The sequence below is a fragment of the Cupressus sempervirens genome, chromosome 11 (genome assembly GCF_028749045.1).
Source record: "Cupressus sempervirens isolate cs-2001-9-10 chromosome 11, ASM2874904v1, whole genome shotgun sequence".
Lineage (NCBI taxonomy): Eukaryota > Viridiplantae > Streptophyta > Pinopsida > Cupressales > Cupressaceae > Cupressus > Cupressus sempervirens.
Genome location: NC_143128.1, coordinates 148,432,878 through 148,457,095, shown reverse-complemented (window position 1 = coordinate 148,457,095; position 24,218 = coordinate 148,432,878).

Genomic DNA, 24,218 nt, shown 5'->3' with positions numbered 1-24,218 from the left:
GAAAAGCTCCTCCATAGGGCTATAGAGTGCTTCGAGAGCTTTCTAAAAATGTAAACGGTTTGTCAATTGAAGCTACGGTTCAAAAGTTATGCCTCTCGAAAGTTTGGTTACCATTTTTGGATACTTCTAAATTTGTGTCGACTTCTAATGCAACTTTTGGAGCCTTCTATTTGATTGGTGGATGCCAACTAGCACTTTCTAGAATTTATTCCTAATCCTTAACCCTTTGAGGTCTATTTAAGAACCTTTCTGACATTGTAAAAGACAGTTCGGAGTGGAGTTTGAGAGAAGGTACTAGGAGAAGAAATTATCTCCAGTTTTATGCTATTGTAATCCCATAGGGCCTATTTTGGAGTTTTTTTCTTTGCACTAAGTGTACTAGCATATTTTTATAGTTAATAAAATTTTTCCTTTCCTATTGTGTCCATTCTTTTCTTGGGTTGTGTCCCCATCAAGTGGTATTAGAGCGGGTTTTCTTGAGTGTGTAGACAGAGCGCTGACTATGAGGCAATTTGCACCAAGACTATGTGGTTGTGAGTTTGAATTAAGAAGATGCCTCCACGAAGAGAGTGTGGTGGAAGGGATGGAGCTATTAATCCTAAGGAGGTTAGAGCCCTCCAAAGGTAGGTTCAAGCATTGTAGGAGGAGCTCCATAGAGGAACAAATGTTATTGCAGGCGATGAAAGTGAAGATGACAATGAAGAAGAAGAAATTGGGCTAGAAGGGGAATTTGACAGGGAAGTTCTGAATCATGCAGAGGAAAGGATTTTTGGGGCCATTACTAAGTTTGGTAAAAGACCTACAATTGATGTGGGTGTATTTTCAGGAAATCTGAAACCAGATGAGTTGATCGATTGGATTAATGAACTGGAAGAATACTTTGAGTGTGATGATATGAGGGACCTAGATAGGGTTAAGTTTGCAAAGGCCAAACTGAAAGGACATGCCAAAATCTAGTGGCAAGAGGTTCAATTGGAAAGAAATAGAAGAGGAAAGGATAAGATCAAAATGTGGGATCGCATGGTGGACAAACTAAAGAAGCAATTCATTCCTATTGACTACGAGCTTGATTTGTTTAAGAAGATGCATGGGTTAAAGCAAGTAGGAAAATTAGTCGAAGAATATATAGAGGATTTTTACTAACTCTTGATTAGAGCAGGGCATGTAGAATAAAATAAGGAGAAGGTTTCTTGTTATATCAGTGGGTTGCGACCTAGCATCCAAGAGGAATTAAGTTTGGTAAGAATGACCAATGTTGAAGAGGCATACCAATTTGCCCTACGAGTTAAAGAGAAGCTAAATAAAAGGTTTGAAGGGAGACAAAGAGGGCATGGTCAAGGAGGAAGAGGTAGTGGTAGGTCATCTGGAGGCCGAAATGAAACCCAAAAGAAAAAATGAAGATGTGGGTACTAGCATGAACCATAGGAATGAGGGTTTCAACTGCTCCTGTGATCAAAACTTTGAAAATTAGAAAGGAAGAGGTAGAGGACGTGGACAAGGAAGAGGAGGCTTCCATGGTACCTATTTCCATTGCAATGAAGAAGTTCATCATGCCTTTGAATTCCCTCAATGACAAGGAAGGACAGATAGGAGAGCTGAGGGTCATGTGGATGAGGATGCACAATCATCACATTCAGAAGATGCTAAAAGAGGAGAGACTTTAGTAATTGAAAGGGTCCTACTAAGTGGTGAGATTGAACTAGGACAAAGAAGGATTTTATTCCGTACTAGGTGCAAGTGTGAGGATAAATGTTGTGATGTGATCATTGATGGTGGTAGCACTGATAACTTAGTATCAAAGGAGATGGTCTCTAAGCTAAAGCTCAAGAGGGAGAAATACCCCTATCCCTATTGGATTGCTTGGGTGAAAGATGATCATAAGGTCTTGGTAAGTGAACAATGTTTAGTGAAGTTCAAAATTGGGAGTTACCATGATGAAGTTCCCTGTGATGTTATTCCAATGGATGTTTGCAATCTATTGTTGGGTAGACCATGGCAGTTTGATAGGCATACAGTACATGATGGTCATGCAAACACATACTCTCTAACAAAGGATGGAGTTTGCCACAAATTGAAGCCCATGAAAAGGGAAGACTAAAAGGTATGTAGCAGCTCTAGGATTTTTCTTGCTGATGGAAGGAATTTTTTAGATGGCATGAAACATCAGCGTATGTGCTATGCTTTGATTCCTAGAGGAAAGATAAAGAAGGTAGTAGTGAAATACCACTTGAAGTTTTAGATTTACTAGGTGAATTTGGAGATATTATCTCTGATAATGTTTCGAAAGGATTGCCATTGGTAAGGCAAATCATTCATTAGATAGATTTAATCCCATGAGCTAGTTTTCCTAATAAGGCTGCTCATAGGATGACTCCTACTAAAATTGAGGAGCTAAATAGATAGGTTTAGGGGCTATTGAGGAAGGGCTTGATTCGAGAGAGCCTAAGTTGATGTGCAATACCTATAGTACTTGCACCAAAGAAGGATGGAGAGTGGAGGATGTGTACAGACTCTCGAGCTATAAATAGGATAACCATCAAGTATCGATTTTCTATGCCAAGAATGGATGATCTTATGGACTGCTTGAGTGGAGCTCAGTACTTCACAAAGATAGATCTCAAGAATGGCTATCATCAGATATGGATACGAGAAGGAGATGAGTGGAAAACTACCTTCAAGACCAAGGAGGGTCTTTATGAGTGGTTAGTCATGCCCTTTGGATTGACGAACGCCCCACGCACCTTCATGTGGCTTATGAATGAGGTACTTAAGAAGTTCTTGGGAAAATTTGTTATTGTCTATTTGGATGATATTTTAATTTTCAGCAAGACTTTGGAAGAACATTTATTGCATATTTGTAGTGTTCTTGAGAGGTTGAGGGAAGAGAAACTGTTAATTAATCTGAAGAAGTGTACCTTTGCTAAAAAGGAATTAGTCTACTTGGGGTTTGTTATATCACCTGAAGGTCTCAAAATGGATCCAAAGTAGGTAAAAGCCATCTTGGAATGACCTACTTTAAGGTCTGCTACTGAGGTAAGATCATTTCATGGTCTGGTTAGTTTTTATAGGAAGTTAATTAAGAATTTCAATAGCATATGTGCACCCTTGAATGACACAATAAGAGGGGATATAAAAGAGTTCAAATGGATTGCAGTAGCTGCGAGAAGTTTTGAAATGCTGAAGAAGAAGGTGACAGAACAACCTGTGTTGGCACTTCCAAATTTTAGAGAGGTATTCCAAGTGGATTGTGATGCTAGTGGCAGTGTTATTGGAGCTGTATTAAGCCAAGAAGGTAAGCCTATTGCATATTTTAGTGAAAAATTGAATGATGCAAAAAAAAAGTATTCTATTTATGATCAAGAGTTCTATACAATAGTTCAGGCCTTAAAAAAATGGAGGCATTATTTATTGCCAAAGGAATTTGTTTTGTATACTGATCATCAGGCATTACAGTACCTAAATTGCCAAGGTAAATTGAATCAGAGGCATATGAAGTTGATAGAGTTCTTGCAGAGCTATACATTTGTGTTGAAGCATAGAAGTGGAAAATCTAACAGGGTTGTAGATGCATTAAGTAGGAGATAGTTGTTGCTTATAGTAATGCAATTTGAAGTAGTTGGGTTTGATGAACTTAAGAATCTATATCCTGAGGATCTTGATTTTGCTATAGTGTGGAAAGCTTGTAGAGAGCTTGTTGCTGTAGATAGAACCAAGTGGCTAGACTATTTGATTCAGGATGGTATGTTGTTCAAGGGTAGTCAATTATGCATTCCAAGGAGTTTCATGAGGAAAAATCTGATTTAGGAGAAACATAGTGGAGGGATGGCAGGACATTTTGGTCGAGATAAGACCATTGCCATTTTAAAAGAACATTATTTTTGGCCTCAAATGTCATAGGATGTGAAGAAGTTTGTACAGAATTGTCAAATTTGTCAAGTGGCCAAGGGATTTAGTCACAATACTGGACTATGTCAGCCATTGCATGTTCCATCAAAGCCATGGGAGGACATAAGTATGGATTTTTTTCTTGGATTGCCGAGGACACAAAGGGGTAATGACTCAGTATTTGTGGTGGTTGATAGATTCTCCAAGATGGTACATTTCATTCCATGCCACTAAACTCATGATGTTATCCATATTGCAAATTTTTTTTTCAGAGAGGTGGTGAGACTACAAGGTCTCTGAAGGAGTATAGTTTCTGACAGGGATACTAAATTTGTGGAGTATTTCCAGAGAACATTGTGGAAGAAGTTGAGAACAGACTTGAAGTTTAGTTCTACACATCACTCACAGACTGATGGACAAACTTAAGTGGTAAATAGAAGTATGGGTAATTTACTAAGATGTTTAGTTGGGGATAAGCCCAAGGGGTGGGATTTGATTCTACAACATGTGGAGTTTTCTTACAATAACTTTGTAAATAGGAGTATAGGTAAATCACCATTCCAAATTGTATATGGAAGTAGCCCAAGAACTGCACTAGAATTGCGGAAGATAGAGCAAGGGGGCAGGACAAGTGCTGAAGCTGAAGAATTTGCTAAACATATCAAGTGTCTACATGAGGAGGTCCAGACACACATTACCAAGATGAATGAAGAATAAGGAATTTCAACTAGGGTATCTAGTCATGGTACACTTACGAAAAGAAATATTTCCAGCCGGTACTTACAACAAGCTGAAAATGAAGAAATTTGGCCCTTGCAAAATTCTGAAGAAACATGACTCAAAAAATGCATATGAAGTAGAGTTGCCAGATGGAATTCACATTTCTCCTATTTTTAACATTGCAGACTTAAAAAAGTATCATGATGATGGTGCAGATGAGGAGCTATTGTTAGAGCCATGTCCAATTCCTACTTCTAAGAAGGAGGAGATAGAGGAGATTCTGGATAGTCATGTGGGTAGGAGTACCAAAAATAGGCAATACAAAGAGTATCTGATCAAGTGGAAAGGACGACCGATAGAAGACTCAACTTAGATATCAGTAGCTAAGGTTTCCCATTTGGAATTTCCTCTACCATTCATAAAGTGATAGGGTCACTTTTCAATCTACCCTGGGTGTCTAATGTAGGAGCATCCAAAGGTATAAGGGAAATCCTATGTCACCCAAAAAAATGTACTTAGACTTAGTTTCTATTTCATGTGTTTTCATTTTTTATTACCAATTTGGGTCAAATAAAGGTTCCAACTCTCATAGTTCCACTATCAATGTTCTAGGATAGAGTATTTGAACACCTTCGGATACGTGTAAATGCCAAAAAAATAGGAGTATGTAATTGAGCCATCATTTTGGTAAACTAGAAGGTGTAAATTGGTTGGATGATAGTAATTGTAATTTAGAGCATTCCAAGAAAATAATCAGGTGAAAAGGCCCCAGGTTTGAAAGTTATTGGAGTTTTTTGATTTTTGGAGACCTCCTAAGAATGCTTCAAAGTCAAGTTAGGTGCATTAAATGACCTCTAACAGGGTTGAAAAATGGGAGATGAGCAAAGCTCCTCCATAGGGCTATAGAGTGCTTCGAGATCTTTCTAAAAATATAAATGGTTCATCAATCAGAGCTACGGTTCAAAAGTTATGCCTCCCGAAAGTTCGGTTACCATTTTTGGATTCTTCTAAATTTGTGCCAACTTCTAATGTGACTTCTGGAGCCTTCTATTTGGTTGGTGGATGCCAACTAGCACTTTCTAGAATGTATTCCTAATCCTTAACCCTTTGGGGTCTATATAAGAACCTTTTTGGCATTGTAAAAGGCAGTTCAGAGTGGATTTTGAGAGAAGGTACTGGGAGAAGAAATTATCTCCAATTTTATGCTATTGTAAGCCCATAGGGCCTATTTTGGAGTCTATTTCTCTGCACTAAGTGTACTAACATATTTTTACAGTTAATAAAATTTTTCCTTTCCTGTTGTGTCCATTCTATGCTTGGGTTGTGTCCCCATCAAGAACTTAGTTGTGGATGATCCAATTTGTGTGGGTAATCTTATTATGAGCAATGATATTGTTGGTGTTGCAAATTTGACATTTATTAGTGATGTTGATAACATGGATCTGGTTTTGGATCTACATGCTATTGCAAATCTATATATTCTAGATTTCTGGATGGTTGACATCGATGAGGATTTACCTGTTAAGAATTATGTTTAGTTTATTTCTAGGAGTGAGCATGTTGATTCGATTGTTGAGATTCATTTGATTCTGATGCTTGGGTGCATTAAGCATAGATGGTTGATATACATATTTCTTCTCTTATCCTTGATGGATTGGAAGCCTTCTGTGAAGATGGAGATTTCTTTTAGCATCAAGTGTTGGACACACTTTTCTACCTGGGGAGTTTGATGCAAGAGCATCTTGCATCAAAATATAAAGGGGGCATAATATTTTTTTATTTTAAAAAAAATGGAGGAGAGAGAAAGTGACAAAAAATATAAGAAAAATAGTAAATAAATAAATAAAAATGTTTAAAAGAGGGAAAAAAGAGAATTTAATAAGTGGCATTATTAAATGTAACTTGTGGGTTGATTGTTTATTTAATGTGAGGGTTTATTTGATGTAACTTGCTAGACTAACTTGTGGCTTGGTTTGATATAAGTAGAGTGTCTTGTCTTCTCATTATTAATCATCCAACTTTGAGAAGAGGATGTGGCAAAAAAGTGAACTTTGAGAAGGGCTAGTAGCTGAGGCTTCAGAACTTGGTGGGCTTGTGAAAACAAATTGAGATTTTCCTTGGAGGTTTCTACCAAAGTGTGGATCTACACTGGCTAGTGTGTGAGTTGGATTTTAAGGGATCTTGTAGGATTGTTATTGTAATTTTTATTGCATTTGGCCATAATTGGGAAGGCCTTATTGTAATGCCCCGCCCGAAGATCCTTGGAAACAAGGATTCAAATCGAGCCAAGATATATTTTTTTTTACAAGTATGAATGCACAAGACAACCTCATACAGGGATCACAAAGATCGCAATGAAAGACTTCAACACAATCTCGACAGCCAACGAATCTCCAAACGCCACTACCAAAAGACAAACACGAACAAAAGCCAACAACCACCACAACAAGATGAGGGTTCAAGAACAACCACTCATCAACAAAACACCGAGCTGGGGTAAAATGCAAAATCTTTGGCTAAGCCTGAAATCCTGAAGCCCTAAAAATTGGCTAAGTCTAGATTTCTGAAGCCCTGAAATTTCCTAGAATCCATAACTTATCTCCGAGAGGTCTGAAACCTATCTCAAACAATTTGTCGCATATATTAAAATATATCTTAAGTATAAGGAACTTATACTTAAACGATATATTTTAAACCCCTAGGAAATCTTTTTTGAACCAGGAGGTGTAAAAACCAAAAGGATGTCCAAAACCAACTTCCGAACTTTCATTCGACAAGCCTAGATAGCCCCTGTTTCTCGCGTGAGAAAGAAAACTGGTCTCTAGTTTCGCGCGAGATCTTTCATCGCTTTGTGCAAGAAGTGCACACTTCGCGCAAGGACTACTGAGCTTCATGCGAGGATTGACATTCTCGCGCGAGGATTCCCTACGCACCACGCAAAGATTTACATTCTTGCGCAGGAAGTGTATTCTTTTGTGCGAGGAAGAAATAGTCTCACGCGAGGAATAAACAGTCTCGCGTGAGGAAGAAATAGTCTCGTGCAAGGAAAATACAATTTCGCGCGAGGAAACAAATCAACGCGACACAAAACACAAACAAAAAGCTAAACAAACAAGGAAACCTCCACACTGGGGAGTATCGGATCCACGTAAATTGAGGAATGAACACTCGAGAGCACTAAAAACAAGGAAAGAGGAACATCTAACCATCTAAAACATAAAAGCAAAGCACATACTGAAATAAACATCGCAATGAACAAAATTACATTTCAGAACTAAACAACCAAATTATTGTCGTAATAGGGACATCACTACTAAAAACATGCACAATATCAGCATAAAGAAATCTAACATGCTAGTGATAATGCATAAAGATAATCCTACAGTAGATAACATCACCTATCACATGCTAAACAACAGTAAGCAACAGATATACTACTAAATCAAATAACGTCTTATAATCATATGCTAAACATCATGATAAGGGAATGCGTCAAGTAAACTAACATCATCTAAACATGATATACAAGCATCCTAATGAAAGCATAAATCACAAGAAAGCATCCTTCAAAACTTGAAGTACCAAGTGAAGACATCTAGTAATGGTCGCACTAGGAAAAAAGATCATCTCTGTACACCGATCCCTAGCAGTGGTGAAGGTAGCTATGCCTCCCAACCACGTGGCACCCATAGGTCCACACCCACCGTGCTGATGGAGATAATGATCCAACCACAACACACAAAAATCACAACATCCATGGCTAACACTCATGCCAGACAATATGATGGCTGCAACCAAGAACCTAAGATAATGTAAGGAGTACAGGTCTTGGTCAAACACTCAATAGGCTACTGTGTAGGGACTAACATCATGCAGAGTCGCTTGGCATCAAAAAGCCCAAGCTAGGACTTGAATAGATTCAACATCCCTCAACGGAAAGGCTCTTGTACCCCAAACCTTTTTATTATCTTAAGTTTTATTACCAATCACACATTTTATTTAATTATCACTTAATTAAAGCTTCCTTCGCCAACCCTATAGGCACAATGATCACCAGGCTGCGAGGTAGAAGCCCCCTCCATATTCTACCCTACCCTACCCATGCTCATCCTAGGACAAGTTCCCGTGGGCATGCATACTCCCATCCCAACCCCAATGATCATAACTTTCGACAAATCCACGAAAGATCAGGCCTCGCAAGTCACCCAACAAATGTACGCGTACGTACTCATGTGTGGTGCACCACCATCATGAAGATCATAACACAAGGACAGGAATGAGAACACAATGCAAAACAAAACACCCAACAGAAAGAAACTCAAAAGGATGGATTCTACACGAATCCCAAAGCCAGTAAAATCATACATCATGAAATCACTCAACTAGCCTCAATCCGAGAGTATGGATTCTACACGAATCCCAATGATGTAACAAGACCAAACATCATGAACTCACTCAACCGGCCTCAATTCGAGTGTATGGATTCTATGCGAATCCTAGCGTTCATGAAACAAAAGCAAAGGTCCAACAAAAACTATAACAAGTGGAAAATCACTCAACCAAACACAACATCGGGAGTACGGATGCAACAAGCATCCCAATGCAACATAACAGTGCAATAGTGGTTTGACTGATATCCAAACAGATCATCAAGGTCCACGACCCACATTGTGCCAAGAAAACTCGAAAAAATAGGGCGGCACGCAAAATGAGGTAAAAACCCCAAAAATTTGGAAAACTACAAAATTAAAACCCATTTGGCCTTTGGGTTCAAAAACCCCAAAAATTCAAAAATAAATGAAATCAGACACCGTATGCAAAAATGGCCAGCATAACGGCGTAAAATCCCAAACCCTCATCCCAAAAAATAGGGAAATGTTCATACCCACCCAACCGGGTAGAACTAACATATAGAAACGGAGGGGAACACTAGTTCTCAGCCTCCAAAAAAATGGCTACCAAAAATAGAAGCAGAAATGGAGCAGAAACAATAAAATAGGAAAGCCCTACCTCACAGCCAAAAGGGCAAAACGGGAATCTGAACCATAAAATAAATATCTCGCAGAAGTAGCTGAAAATCACGGCAATCCAAGGTTTCTCCGAGCTAGATCCAACGAGCCCAACCTCGTGACGATCCCATGCCCGTAGCTCCCACAACGAACAAAATAGTAAATCCTCATGAAGAGGATTTTGGGTTTTACTCTCCAACTTTCCAATTCAAAAGTGAGAAGTGAGGAATTAAATTCCTTTTTGGATACTTATTCACTTTTCGGGTGAATAATCAATTAGGGCATTTCACTGGCCAATCTAGTTAAACCCCGAATCGACCCAAATGAAAATAGGCTATTCCTATAAATAGGAATTCATCTATGGAAAAGCTGCCAAAAATTAAAATAAAACAATTTAAAAGCCCGAAAACCCAAAAACACATAAATCTCCTTAATAACTTTCGCGATAATGTGAACCTCTAAATGCACAGACACGCTTACTGGTCTAATCACATAATTCAAATGAGTTTGGATCTAATAATCACCGAAAGGTTTAAATTAAACATTTAATTAAGTATACGTCGACCATACAAAGGCGACATTGGTAAAATATGAATGGCTAAATCACTAAATGTGCCACTGCTAGGGATATAAATCCTGCACACTAAACAACACGATCAAGTGCAATTGCATATAATAACATAGCCAAAGCAATAAATGCATTAAATCACCTAATTTAACCATTTATTTAATTATATTAAAATAATCTATTTACATCACTCACGTTCGCAAAAGGCATAGCAACGCAAGAATGAAGTAAATAACCATAGCATTAAATCCATCATATAACAAAATCAGAGGTATGTCCAAATACCAGATAACCAAATAACATCATAAAACACATTGTCATCTCAAAATGGCATCATCATGCAATATGATTAACTGAACAACATAGTAGTCTAAAATCCATGATACTAGAATCAAAGAGTAACATTTGACCCTCAGGTCATCTCAAATGTAAAACATCACATAAGAACAGATATCTCTTAGATCAAAATAAAACAAGGTAAATGTCCGCAACACATAACCAAATAATCCAACAAGAATAATCCATTGTAGTTACTTAAGCATTTAATAATAATTGATTATTTTTCATTAAAAAGGCATTTAAAACACATAAACAACCATTGTCATAAACATGACTAACCACTGCTACAGGAACCTAGTCCCATGTAGCATGGTAATAGTACACAGTGCAATCTTTGCACACATCTTAGGGTAATCACAGAACAACCTCATGATACCACATCGATCCTGGTAACCACTGGCACAAACCTTAGTCTAGAACATTACATGTAATCAGTGATTTTATGAATAAAGAGTTGTAATTAGTATTAGATCATGTAGCTTCTATTATGTTTCCACTATGTGGTTATTTGCTAGAGGCTAGGATATCTCCTTTGGGGATTCTCTTTCTTTGTACTGCATCAGTAGGGCTCTGTATGATTATGTCAATAATGTGATTACTATTGAGAAAACTAGCAAGATGCATTCCCTGATTCCTTTGCAGAATGAAGAACTTGATAGGAGAAACCTAAGTATTGGAAGTCAAGTTGAGTTGTGAGATTCTAAGAGGGTTAGAGATTAGCATGGAAAGAAAATCTATGGAACATCAAGGATGGATGTGAAGAAGAAGAGAAACGTATTGTCTATTACTAGAAAGGATTGGCAAAAGTAGAACAAGGGAAAGAGCATGCAAGTTGAAGACCTAGAGGACATTGTGTAAAGAAGAAGTTTGGGGTTTATGCGCTAAATTGTACAAGATGTTCTTCTAGCTACTCAAAACATTTTTTTGCACCTTGGGTGTCTAATGCAGGAGAAATCTAGGATAATTGGCAATCCTGCATGTTGGAGGTATTTATTTTGGCTTTAGAGCTATAGACTTGGTAACCAAAGAGTGGTGCTTGATCATTCTTCAGTGTTGTGTTGGCTGAGGATCTCAGTTACTAAAGGATCTTGACATATACTATTTCTCAACATGTGTTAGTTGTATAACACCTAGCAAACTTGGCAATGCTTATGGGAGATTTGATTATTTTTGTAGATGCTTGGTAGTTTGGTTTCAGAAATGGAGCTCTTGCAGATTTCTTCAATCATCTTGGTACATTTAATGCATGTGGTATGAGATCATGATGTAGAGTGATCATGGGAGTTTGTGTGGACCTATTTGGGTCTCTTTTATTCTTCCTATGTGTATTCAATGGGTGTTGTAAGATTTCTAAGGAATTTGGTATTTAGTATCTATTGTAGGTTGACTTGTGGCTTAAATATTTATTTAAGGAGAAGGTTTATTTAATTTGTAAATTTCTAGGCTGACTCATGGTTTAGTTGTATATAAGTCGAGGGTCTTGTAGAGTCTTGAATCATTTTCATTTAGCATGGTGAAGGATTAGCTGAGATGAGAAAAGTGTAGAAGAGCTAGTAGTTGTGGCTTGGGAAATAAGGATATTGTCTAGTGGCTTGTGGGAACAAGTGTAGATCTTGCTAGAGGTTTCTACTCAAGTTGTTTGTGTTTCAAATCTGGGCTAGCTAGGGTGTGGTGGGATCTTGAAAGATCTTGTAGAACTATTACTTTCTTTATATTTGGTCATAATTGGAAAGACCTTATAGCTTGACACATTGCATGTAATCAATTGTTTTATGAATAAAAAAATATGTTTGGTATATCTTGTGTTGTGTCTCCACTATGAGGAAATTTTCTAGTTTCTAGGAAATCTCCTTTAGGGAGTCACTTACCTTGTACTACATCATGTGATATTAGAGCTCAAGTTTTCTTGAGCATATGGATAGATCACCAAAGTTGAGGCAATTTTCACTAGGAGTTAGGGTGAAGATTATCAGAGTGAGGATATAGTTGATCTGGTGGATTTTTTCCATAGGGTTTACAAAGATCTTGGAAGATGCCTCCAAGAAGATTGTACCCTAGATCTCTATGATTTTGTGGAAGTAAGGATGTTGATCTGAGATGGTGTTGATGAGGAATGAGATCACAAGAAATTTATCTGGTGTATCTCAACATGCGGGTACTAAATATGGTTATGAGGAAGTTTCTAAAGATTTTGAGGTTCTCAGATCGAGTGATGAAGATAGAACTTATTATATGGAGATATCTATGGAAGATAGAGCTTTTCAATCAAATAGATGTGACACTTAGTTAAAGCTAAAGCATAAGATGAATGTTTCTAATATACAGGTACTTTGAATATTGAAGACCTTATTAATTGGATTGGTGAATTTGAAGACTACTTTGAGTTAGAGGATATTGGAAATACTCTTAGAGTGAGGTTGGAAAAAACTAAGCTAAAAGGACAAGCTATTCTTTGGTGGAAAGAATTACAAAGAGACAAGGAATAGGAAGGTGAAATGAAGATCACTCAATGGAGATTGATGGTGACAAAATTAAAGGCTAAGTTCATACCTTGTTATTATGAACTTAAATTTTTTAAGAGGCTAGAGAATCTAAAATAAAAGGATTTGTTTATGAAGGACTATACCGATGAGTTCTATAAGTTAACAATTCACTCTAGGCATAGATAACTATCTAAGGAAAAGGTAGCTCAGTACATTACTGGTTTAAGATTCAATATTCAGGATGAGGTTGGTATGTTGAAGATTGGTTTGTTTGAGAATGCTTATTAGCATGTAGTGAAGGCAAAAGATAAGTTTAACAGGAGAAATCAAGGTAATTCTTGAGTTAAAGAGAAGAAGGATCACTCAAAAAATAATAAACCAAGTATAGAAGATGAACCAAACTTTGTTGAGAAGAAGAGAATGATAGGCCAAGGTTCATTTTAAGGTAATTTTTTTTGTTGTGGTGAAGGACTCAAAGGTTTTGAGTGTTTATAGAAGGTTGGTGATAGGAGAGATAATGTTGTGAATGAAGCTAAAGGTTCAACCATAGAACCTGAGTAGGGAGAGAGCTTGTTGGCTTGGTGAGTACTTTTTAGTAAGAGGGCACTATAACCTTGTCAAAGAAGTAATTCTTTAGGAATTTTTTTAAGTTTGGTGGTAAAATCTGCAATGTGAATTTGGATAGTGGTAGTACATATAACCTTGTTACTGAGGATGTTGTTCATAAAATTTATTTGAAGAGCATGAGACATCCTTACCCTTATAGGATTGGTTAGTTGCAAGATGAAAATGCTTTGGAAGTGAGGGAGTAGTGCCTTGAAGATTTCTAGATTGCATTGTATAAGGATAAAATGTTATGTGATTTTATGGACATTAGTAGTTGTCATATATTGCTTGGTACACCTTGGAAATATGATTGCAACGCTATGTATTATTGTCTCAAGAATATGATTACTATTGAGAATGGTGATAGGAAGCATTCCCTAATTCCTTTGCAAAATGAAGAACTTGGTAGGATGAACATGATTATTGGTAAGTGAGTTGAGTTGAGGGATTATGAGAGGGTTAGTGAATAACATAGAAAGAAAACATATGGAACATAGATGATTTATGTGAAGAAGCAATAGAAACTATTGTGTGTTGCTAGAAAGGATTGGAAAAAATAGAACAAGGGAAAGATCATGCAAGTTGAAGACCTGGAGGACATATATCTAAAGAACTAGTTTGGGATTTATGTGCTAAATCCCAATAGATGTTCTTCCAGCTACTAAGAACATCTTTTTACACCTAGGGTGCCTAATGCTAGAGCATCCTAGGGTAGTTGGAAATCCTACATGTGGGAGGGATTTTTTTGGTCTTTGGAGTTCTAGACTCAATCACCAAAGGAGTGGTGCTTGGTCATTATAGGGTGTAGTGTTGGTCGACGAGCTCGATCACTGAAGGAGCTCGACATATATATGATATTGCTTGGCATATATCATTACTCAGTTTATACTCTGTTACTCAATGCTCATTGTAGTGCTCAATGTGTGTTGGTTGTTCAACACCTATGGAATTTGGCAATGCTTGTGGGAGCTTAGCGATGCTTGTAGTTTCTTTTGTTGACCCTTGGAAATTTGTTTTGCTAAATAGAGTTCTTGTAGATTTCTTCAATTGAATTGGTGCATTAAATGCATGTGACATGAGATCATGATGTGGAGCAATCGCTAGAGTTTTTCTGCACCTATATGGGTCTTAGTTATTCTTCCTATGTGTATTTAATGGTTTGGGTGTTGTAAGCCTTCTAAGGAATTTGGTGTTTAATATTTATTGTAGGTCAACTTGTGGCTTAAGTATGTATTTAATGAAAGGGTTTGTTTAATTTGTAACTTTCTAAGTCAACTTATGGCTTGGTTGGGTATAAGTAGAGGGTCTTGTGAAGTTTTAGGTCATACTTATTGAGCATGGAGAAGGAGTAGTTGAGAGGAGCAAAGTGTAGAAGAGCTAGCAACTATGACTTGGGAATCAACGAGATTGTTGGGTGGCTTGCGATCACAAGTTTAGATCTTACTGGAAGTTTTTGCTAGAGTGTTGTTGTGTTATAAATCTAGGCTACCTAGAGTTTGGTTGGGATCTTGACAGATCTTGTAGAACTATTACTTGCTTTGTATTTGTTTATAGCTGGGAAGGCCTTACAACCTAACACATTGCATGTAATCAGTAATTTTATGAATAAAGAGTTGTGTTTGGTATCGGATCTTGTATGTTGTGTTGTGTTTCCACTGTAAGGTAATTTATTGGGGGCTAGGACATCTCCTTTTGGGATTCTCATGCCTTGTACTACATCAAAAATTTTATTCTAAAATTGAAACCCTTGTTTATAAGTTTATTATTCTTCGTTGCTAAAACATTTGTGAAAGAAAAATGAAATTGAAACCCTCATTAAAAATATTAAATAGATGAAAATTATTTCATGGGTAGGGCTTGAAACCATGAAAAGTTCATTTTTTATTAATTTAATTGGTTACAATTATTCCTTCTAGTAAATTAATAAACAAAAATAACTTCTCTCTCTCTCTCTCTCTCTCTCTCTCTCTCTCTCTCTCTCTCTCTCTCTCTCTCTCTCTCTCTCTCTCTCTCTCTCTCTCTCTCTCTCTATATATATATATATATATATATATATATATATATAACCATGGTAAATAAAATTTATTATGGTAAAAAATTTAATCTTTTTGGGAGTCATGTGCAAAGGAATTTCATGATGAAAGAGGATTTTTTTTTTTAATATAATTTAAGAAAATTAATAAATATAGGTGGGTAGGGTCGACCACCCCCCATACCTCTCTCCTCCTTTGGTAGCATGTAGTGATGGTGCCGCAACTTACACTACATGACAACATTGTTGTCATTGCTTCACACAATGAGCTATGTGTGTAGCTCACACTATCACACTAGAATGCCCTTTGGAGGTGTTTTTTCATAAAGTTTTTTTTCAAAAGAAATATTTAAAAAATTGTTTATAATTATTATATTAAATATTATTATTTTTAATTTAGTTTTTTAATTAAGTTTTTATTATATTAAATTTCATTTTAGATTAATATTTTTCAAATGTAATTAATATTTTTAATTAATCACTAAAGCCTAGATTTAAAAATCATTAAATGTGAGATTATTTTCTAGGGAATAAACCGAGTAATTATTACTGTGAAATGATTATGAAATAAAAACTTCAATTCAACACAAAGCAATCTTTATGAGATTTTATCAAAGAATCAATGATTGCATAACTACTTTTATCATATGTCTCTTGAGATGTTATGTTTATCTCGTATTGGGGTTGGGGAAACTAGTATTTTGATTGGATAGGAATGTTTACTACATGCTTGGGAAGTGATTATTTTTATGATGTTGTTATGTGATATTGTACTAATATGATCATTTCATTCCAACCATTGTGATGTATTCACATGTTTCTATGTTGCAAACCAATTTGGTCATGTAAGCTCATGTGTTGTGATTTTTGTGATATAACCTTTGAGGTTAATTAATTATCTATTGGTTCTTTCATGTTGCTTGTATAGGACTAATGTGCTTATTGTGATTTTATGAAATATAATTTTATGAGCTTAGGGTAGGTTATGTATGTGTATGTTGGGAAGTGTCTTAAAATGGAGCTCAGAGCCCTAAAGACACATCTTGGGTAAGCCATTATAAGTTTTATTGATCAGTTGGAACATTTTCATTAATAGGGTTAAAATGAATTAACAAGATCCGGTGTGTTATGTATTGTCCACCACTATTTGAGTTAGAATGGGATGCATAATAATACTAAAGATCACAATAAATCTACTTAAATATTTTATATTTTAACATTCACCTATTTTCCCTCAAGTTTCCTTGGATTATATTATGACATTATATGGAATGCCCTCCACCAAGAATTATACTTGGGTCGTACTTTGACATTCTAAATGAATGTCCTCCTCCAAGACTATACTTGAATCAAACTGATTATATATTTAATGTTTATTCCCATTATATATTTCATTTTTAATTCAAAATAATTATTTATTTTATCTATATGTATATGTATATGTATATGTATATCTATGTGTGTGTGTGTGTGTGTGTGTGTGTGTGTGTATGTATTCTTAATGTCTTAGGAAAACTTATTTACCTATGTTGTCTTAATAAAGGAAATATATTACCTAAGTTTACCCTTAGGCAGTTAGAAACTTTGTTCTTTGTAGGTGGTGTTCTCACCTGTTTGGCCATTAGTTTGGGTAATAGCTACCCAGGCAAGAGGATTGACTACCTGGGTAGGCATGCCTAGGTATACCCCATCTGCTCATGCCATGCCATAAAACATCATAACTCATTCCACCATACCTCCATCGCTGCAAATTCAGATTTGATTGTTTTATGCTAACTGTTTTATGCACACATGTGGCTCAATGGAGAAGTAGACTATGTTTTAAAATTTTAAAAATAGATAAGTTAGAATCATTTATTGTATTAAAACTTTAACAATGTAAATTATTTTATTGGTATAATTATATGATTTTATGAGTTATAAAAAAATATTTGATATTATGTTTTATGACTTATAAAAAAATTATGTTTTTAAGATGGTTTTAAAACTAATATCATAAAACAATATTTAAACATTAATTTTTTACATTCATTCAAAATAGAAATAATAGTTTAGAAATATATCTATATTCATTCGATTCAATATTTTTAGTATCTATATTTTTACTTCACCTCTAATTGAACTTAAAGTACTCAAATTACAATCATTAGAATAATAACTATACTATTATTAGAATTTAAATGTTATTATTTTAAATTATTAAAAATAATACTATAGTTCAATTTTTAAATGTTATTATTTTAAGTATAAGTAAAATATAGTTAAAATGATTGTCAAATATTTTATTGTTATTGTAAAATATTTTAATGTTATTATTTTAGTTAAAATAATAACATTTTAATGATTGTAAAATATTTTAACTATAATTAATATAATAACATTAAATCATTAAAATATAGTATTATTAATACTATAGTTAAAATAATAACATTTAATCATTAAAATATATAGTATTACTAAACTATATTTTAATGATTGTAAAATATTTTAATATTAGTCACATAAACTATTTGATTGTATGAGGAAGTTATCTAAACATTTTTCATAATATTAGAGGAATAAAATACTTATACTTGACATTCAATAATAAGGTTTTGACATATCAATACATAAATTAATTAGGTAAATTATAAAAAGGATATCAATATCATTATTTTATTGAAAATAAGAATAATGCAGAAAAACATAATACATTAAGGGCAACAAAGAAGTTGTCAATGAGAATAAACAGTAAATAGGAGGTTATTATTAATTTTCTTGGAGAAGCAAAGTATATTTATTACTTGGCTTTGCCTTCTTGGACTCTTTTTTCACCATTCATCCCTAAGCAATGCTTTCCTAGTGGAATTGGATATTTATCAAAAAGGTAGTTAGTTTGACTAACCCATGGTTAAACAAGTGACTCATTTTTCTCAAATAGCTAGTTTAACTCCTAGTGGTCAAACATTAGTGGCAATTTTACACATTGTCAACACTATATCATTGTGATTGATATTAAAATATTTTACAATCATTAAAATGTTATTATTTTAACTAAAATAATATCATTAAAATATTTTACAATCATTTTAATTATATTTTACTTATAGTTAAAATAATAACATTTAAAAATTGAACTATAGTATTATTTTTGATAATTTAAAATAATAACATTTAAATTTTAATAATACTATAGTTATTATTCTAATGATTGTAATTTGAGTACTTTAAGTTCTATTAGAGGTGAAGTAAAAATATAGATACTAAAAATATTGAATTGAATGAATATAGATATATTTCTAAACTATTATTTCTATTTTGAATGAATGTAAAAAATTAATGTTATAAATATTGTTTTATGATATTAGTTTTAAAATCATCTTAAAAATATAATTTTGTATAAGTCATAAAACATAATATCAAATAATTTTTTATAGTTCATAAAATCATATAATTATACCAATAACATAATTTACATTGTTAAAGTTTCAACTACAATAAATTATTCTAATTTGTCTATTTTTAAAATTTTAAAACATAGCCTACTTCTCCATTGAGCCGCATGTGTGCACAAAACAGTTAGCATAAAATAGTCAAATCTAAATTTGCAATGATGGAGGTATGGTGGAATGAGTTACAATGTTTTATGACATGGCATGAGTGGATGGCGCATACCTAGGCGTGCCTACCCAGGCAGTCGATCCTCCTGCTTGGGTAGCCATTGCCGCTTGTCCTTATTCAAAATGTGGCATTCCTTGTTTATGCTTTATGTCCTATGTTTGTGGTTGACTTAACTTGCGATATCCTTTTTTATTACACATAACCACAACTTTATTCCCTTGTTTCTCACTATGATGATGGTAGCTCCCTTCTTTTTCCATATCCTTATCACCTTTTATATCTCGTTCGTTAATTTCCATCAGTATTGGGTCACAACCCTTGGTTGCATTACTATAACTCTATCCATTTATTATTAGTAATGTATAGAGGGGTGAAATTTATTATATTATTACTAATGTAGTATTAGGATCAAAACGAATATGAATATTAGTTTTATTTGGGTTAGATATGAGTTAGGAAGAATTATGGTATTATTTACTTGAATTTTTATAATATAGTGACATTAGACTTATTGATATATGTTTAAATGAGATTACTTATCATTATAATTAAAAAATATTTTTTTAAAGATAAGACATTATATTTATTTTAAAAATATGTTTATACAATAATTTGGGTTCATGATAGTCCACCCTTCTCAATTTTATTGTCCTCAAACAATATAAAGTCTTCTAATCTAGGCCTTAATGACTTTTAAGGTGAACCCTTGATTTGAAAGGGGTTATCTTCATCCTCTCTAGTAATAATTGTCATTTTTTCAAGTTCTTGTTCATTAGACCCTTATCCTTTTGTTGGCATTTTCTTCATCCCATGCTATCTTATTTATTTGTCATCTTTTTCATTGACGATTATACTCCCAAGGTTCTTTGCATTTAAAACATAATCCTTTCTTCAGTAAGTCATCTCTCTTTGGACATCTATGACTGAAGTTCCATGGTTCATGGCACAAGTGACATTTCATTTCGTAGTCTTCCTTCCTTCTCTATTTACATTCGATAGACATTTTTGGATTCTTGGACCTATCATCTATCTTATTAAATTCAATCTTCTTTGCATTTCGGATGGCTTCCTCTAAGTTTTGGGGTTCAAGGGCTTTTACTTAGATTTTGATGGAATCTTTAAGCCCTTTTGTGAATAGATGAGTGAGTTTTCATTGGGTTAGATTTTGAACCATCACTGATAAATATTGGAATTGATTTGTGAATTCTTCTACTATTCTTTCTTGTCTTAGGTGAGTTAGCTCTTGGAAATACCACTTAGGGTCTTGTAAATCAAGCCTACTCATTAATCTTTGAGTGAAGTCACTATAGGATGTGATTTTTTTGAGCCCCAAGGAATTTTGGTCATAGTGCCACCAATTGTGGGTTGATCCTCTTAAATGAAGTATAACAAACTTATTAGCACCTTCTTCTATCATAGGACTAAAAGATAGACATGTGTCTAATTTTTGAACCCATGATTGAGCAATTTCTTCTCTTGATCCATTAAAACATGGCAATTTTACCTTATTTACCCTCTTCTAAAAGTCTTCATCTTTAGGATGTTTCTTTCCATTTTCCATGAATTTAGATTCATAATATTCTTTGAAGGGGATAAGTTGTCGAAGATTAGGATCCAAGCTAGCATACATTTGTGAAATTTCTTCCATGCTATTGGAGGTCATTTCATTATCTACAATAGGTTCTTCTCTCAAAACAAACAAGGGCAATGTTTCTTGTGGGATTGAACTTTGTGACAAGGGTTCATTTTCCTCATGAGTGGAATGATGGTCCCTTTGTGAGTTAAGTCTCTCATTTTTATTATTATTACTACTTAATTTTTGTATAGCTTCTAGTCTAGTATCTTATTGGAGTTTTCAATCCTTTCAAATTACTCATTAGTTTGTTCCATTAAGTTCCTTACTTCTTGGGCTAGTTCTCTTGCCATCATTATTTAAGGTGTGAAGATGTGTAGATTAACTAGTTCCATAGGTTGACAGGATTGTGCTCTGATACCAGTATTGTCCCTCATTACTTGAGTTAGAATGGGACACATAATAATACTAAAGATCACAATAAATTTACTTAGATATTTCATATTATAACATTTGCCCATCATCCATCATGTTTCCTTTTGGAAATAATCAAGACCAACTAGGTTACTGAGAGGGGAGGGGTGAATCAGTAACCTCAAAAATATTGAATTAATTCAACACTTAATCCACCCATTATTCATTCATCTAATCTACTACATGCATGAAAAAGATAACCATTCATAACACATGAACACAGTATTTTGGTGACCCAAAAAACTTCCAAATAGAAAGTAAAATTGGGGTCAGGATGATACCCACAAAACTTCACTACTGCAGTATAAAGTTGGCCTATTAGGGCTTACATTGACCACTTCTAATGATCTACCCTATTAAGAGCAATTTGGTTTGCTAGATCCACCTTGTTAGAGGTTTTACAAACATACAATGAAGTATGCACTCTATTAAGAGGTTTAAACAAAGACTGCTAAGTCTACCCTTCTAAAGGATTTGAAAAACTAATTCACCTGTCAGGATGAAATAGTAGATCTGACTTACAACTTGATTCTTGATTAGATCTTTGAAGTACAAATCACCTCTTGTGATTGATATGTCCTTGCTATTCCTTGTAGACCTTGCTGAATGCTCTTCTCTGCTCCTGATTTGCATTCACTCTTCTCAAGATATTACATATCCATTTCCTTACATACTCATACATACTAGAAGTAGAAGTAGAAGCTCAATTCATACCAGTCACACAATGTAGCTTGGAACTCGATAACCATAGGAGATTCAGTAGATATTGTATCCTACATTTATCTTGTTTTCACTCAGTAAACACTACACATCCATCATTCGATAGACACTAACTTCTCATCACATAAACTGATGACTCGATAGACACTTTGAAGCTCGGTGACCATTATCTTCTTGGTAAACACTGCTAGACTACACATTCACTTGGTAGCTTCAAGAATGCTTGGTGTAAATTGAGAAACATGGTTAACACTGGATTGCTCGGTATAAATTGTAGACTAAGTGATGAGCTCAATATCCATATAGAATTGAATAAGTGTTTTCACTAATGACAAATACAACATAATGCCAACAGTTTCCTTGGATTATATTATGACATTATATAGAATGCCCTCCACCAAGAACTATACTTGGGTCATATTTTGACATTCAAAACAAATGTCCTCCTCCAATATACTTGAATCAAAGTGATTATATCTTTAAAATTTATTCCCAATATATATTTCATTTGTGATTCAAAATAATTGTTTATTACATATTATATATATATATATTCTTAATGTCCTAGGAAAACTTATATATGTATGTTGTCTTAATAAAGGAAATATATTACCTATGTTTACCCTTAGGCAATCAGATACTCCATTCTTTGTAGGTGGTCTTCTCACCTATTTGGTCACTAGTTTGGGGTCTCATCTACCAATTAACCCACACTCCTTTCTCACATCATGGATGGTCTTACTTTATCCTTTTTCTTTGAATAATGAGATCTCCCATTGACATGGTGTCTTATCACTATCCACTAACATGGATTTTACCAACAAGCACTTCCTCATACGTGATTTGCTTAACTACACGTAGGACCGTGCTTGTCCTTATTCACAATGTGGCATTCCTTATTTATGCTTTATGTCTTATGACATTGGTGGTTGACTTAACTTACAGTCTTCTTGATTATTATACCTAACCACGGCTTTATTCCATTGTCTCTCACTATGATGATGGTAGCCCCTTCTTTTTCTCTATCCTTATTGCCATTTATATCCCATTCATTAATTTCCATCGATAGTGGGTCATGACCCTTGGTTGCGTTACTATAACTCGATCCATTTATTATTAGTAATGTATATAGAGTAAAAATTATTATATTATTACTAATGTAGTATTCGTATCAAAACCAATATAAATGTTAGTTTTATTTGGGTTATATATGAATTAGGAAGAATTATAATATTATTCATTTGAGTGTTTATAACATAGTGACATTAGACTTATTTATATATTTAAATCAGATTACTTATCATTTTTTTTAAAAAAATTTAAATTGAAGGATAAGACATTATATATTTATTTAAGAAACATGTTTATACAATAATTTGGGTTCATAACATGTTACCTCACCCATGGCTTGAATGCTAGTACTAGCTAGGATGGGATTAGAGGGGTTGCTTGGTTGTTGTTGATTGATGGATATATAAATAGGATAACTAAGATATTAGGAGGAGGGAGGGGGGAGGGTGATAAATCAAAATCTTAAGAATGTTTACTTTTTAGAAGTTCATTCAAATATTCACCATTTATCCTATGCATGTAAAACTTGTAATGATAAAATTACTGTAACATGCAAAAGTGATCTATCACATGCATGAAAATAAATACATAACTCAATATTTGTTACCCAAAAAGCCTCCAAGGTGAAGGTAAAACTAAGGTGAGGATGACACCCAAATCTTCACTACTACAATAATAAAGCTAACCTATTATGGTTACAATGTTTGATCATAAAATATGATCTACCCTATGACGGGTGTGCCCTGTTAAAAAATTAAGAGACTATTAGGTGTCACCTTGTTAGAGTATTTAACACTTACAAAAAAGTAAGGACTCTATTAGGAGATTTATAAAGATCTATTATGACCACTCTGTTAATAGATTTAACCTAATTAGTCAGTTAGAACTAATTCAATACCTGACACTCAATGTGCTCTATAAGCTAATTTTATGTGTTCTCCTTGCTAACTAATCTTCCTATCACATCTGATAATAGTGCTCTTTCCTTTTCACTACTATGATTAGTTCACTTGCTTTATTAAGTGATAATAGAACCCTTTCAGTAACTTTCAATTTGATCTCAATCCTTCACTTTGATATTTACATATTACTCCTTGTTTGGATACATACACTTCTCATACATGTCATTCCTCTTCTC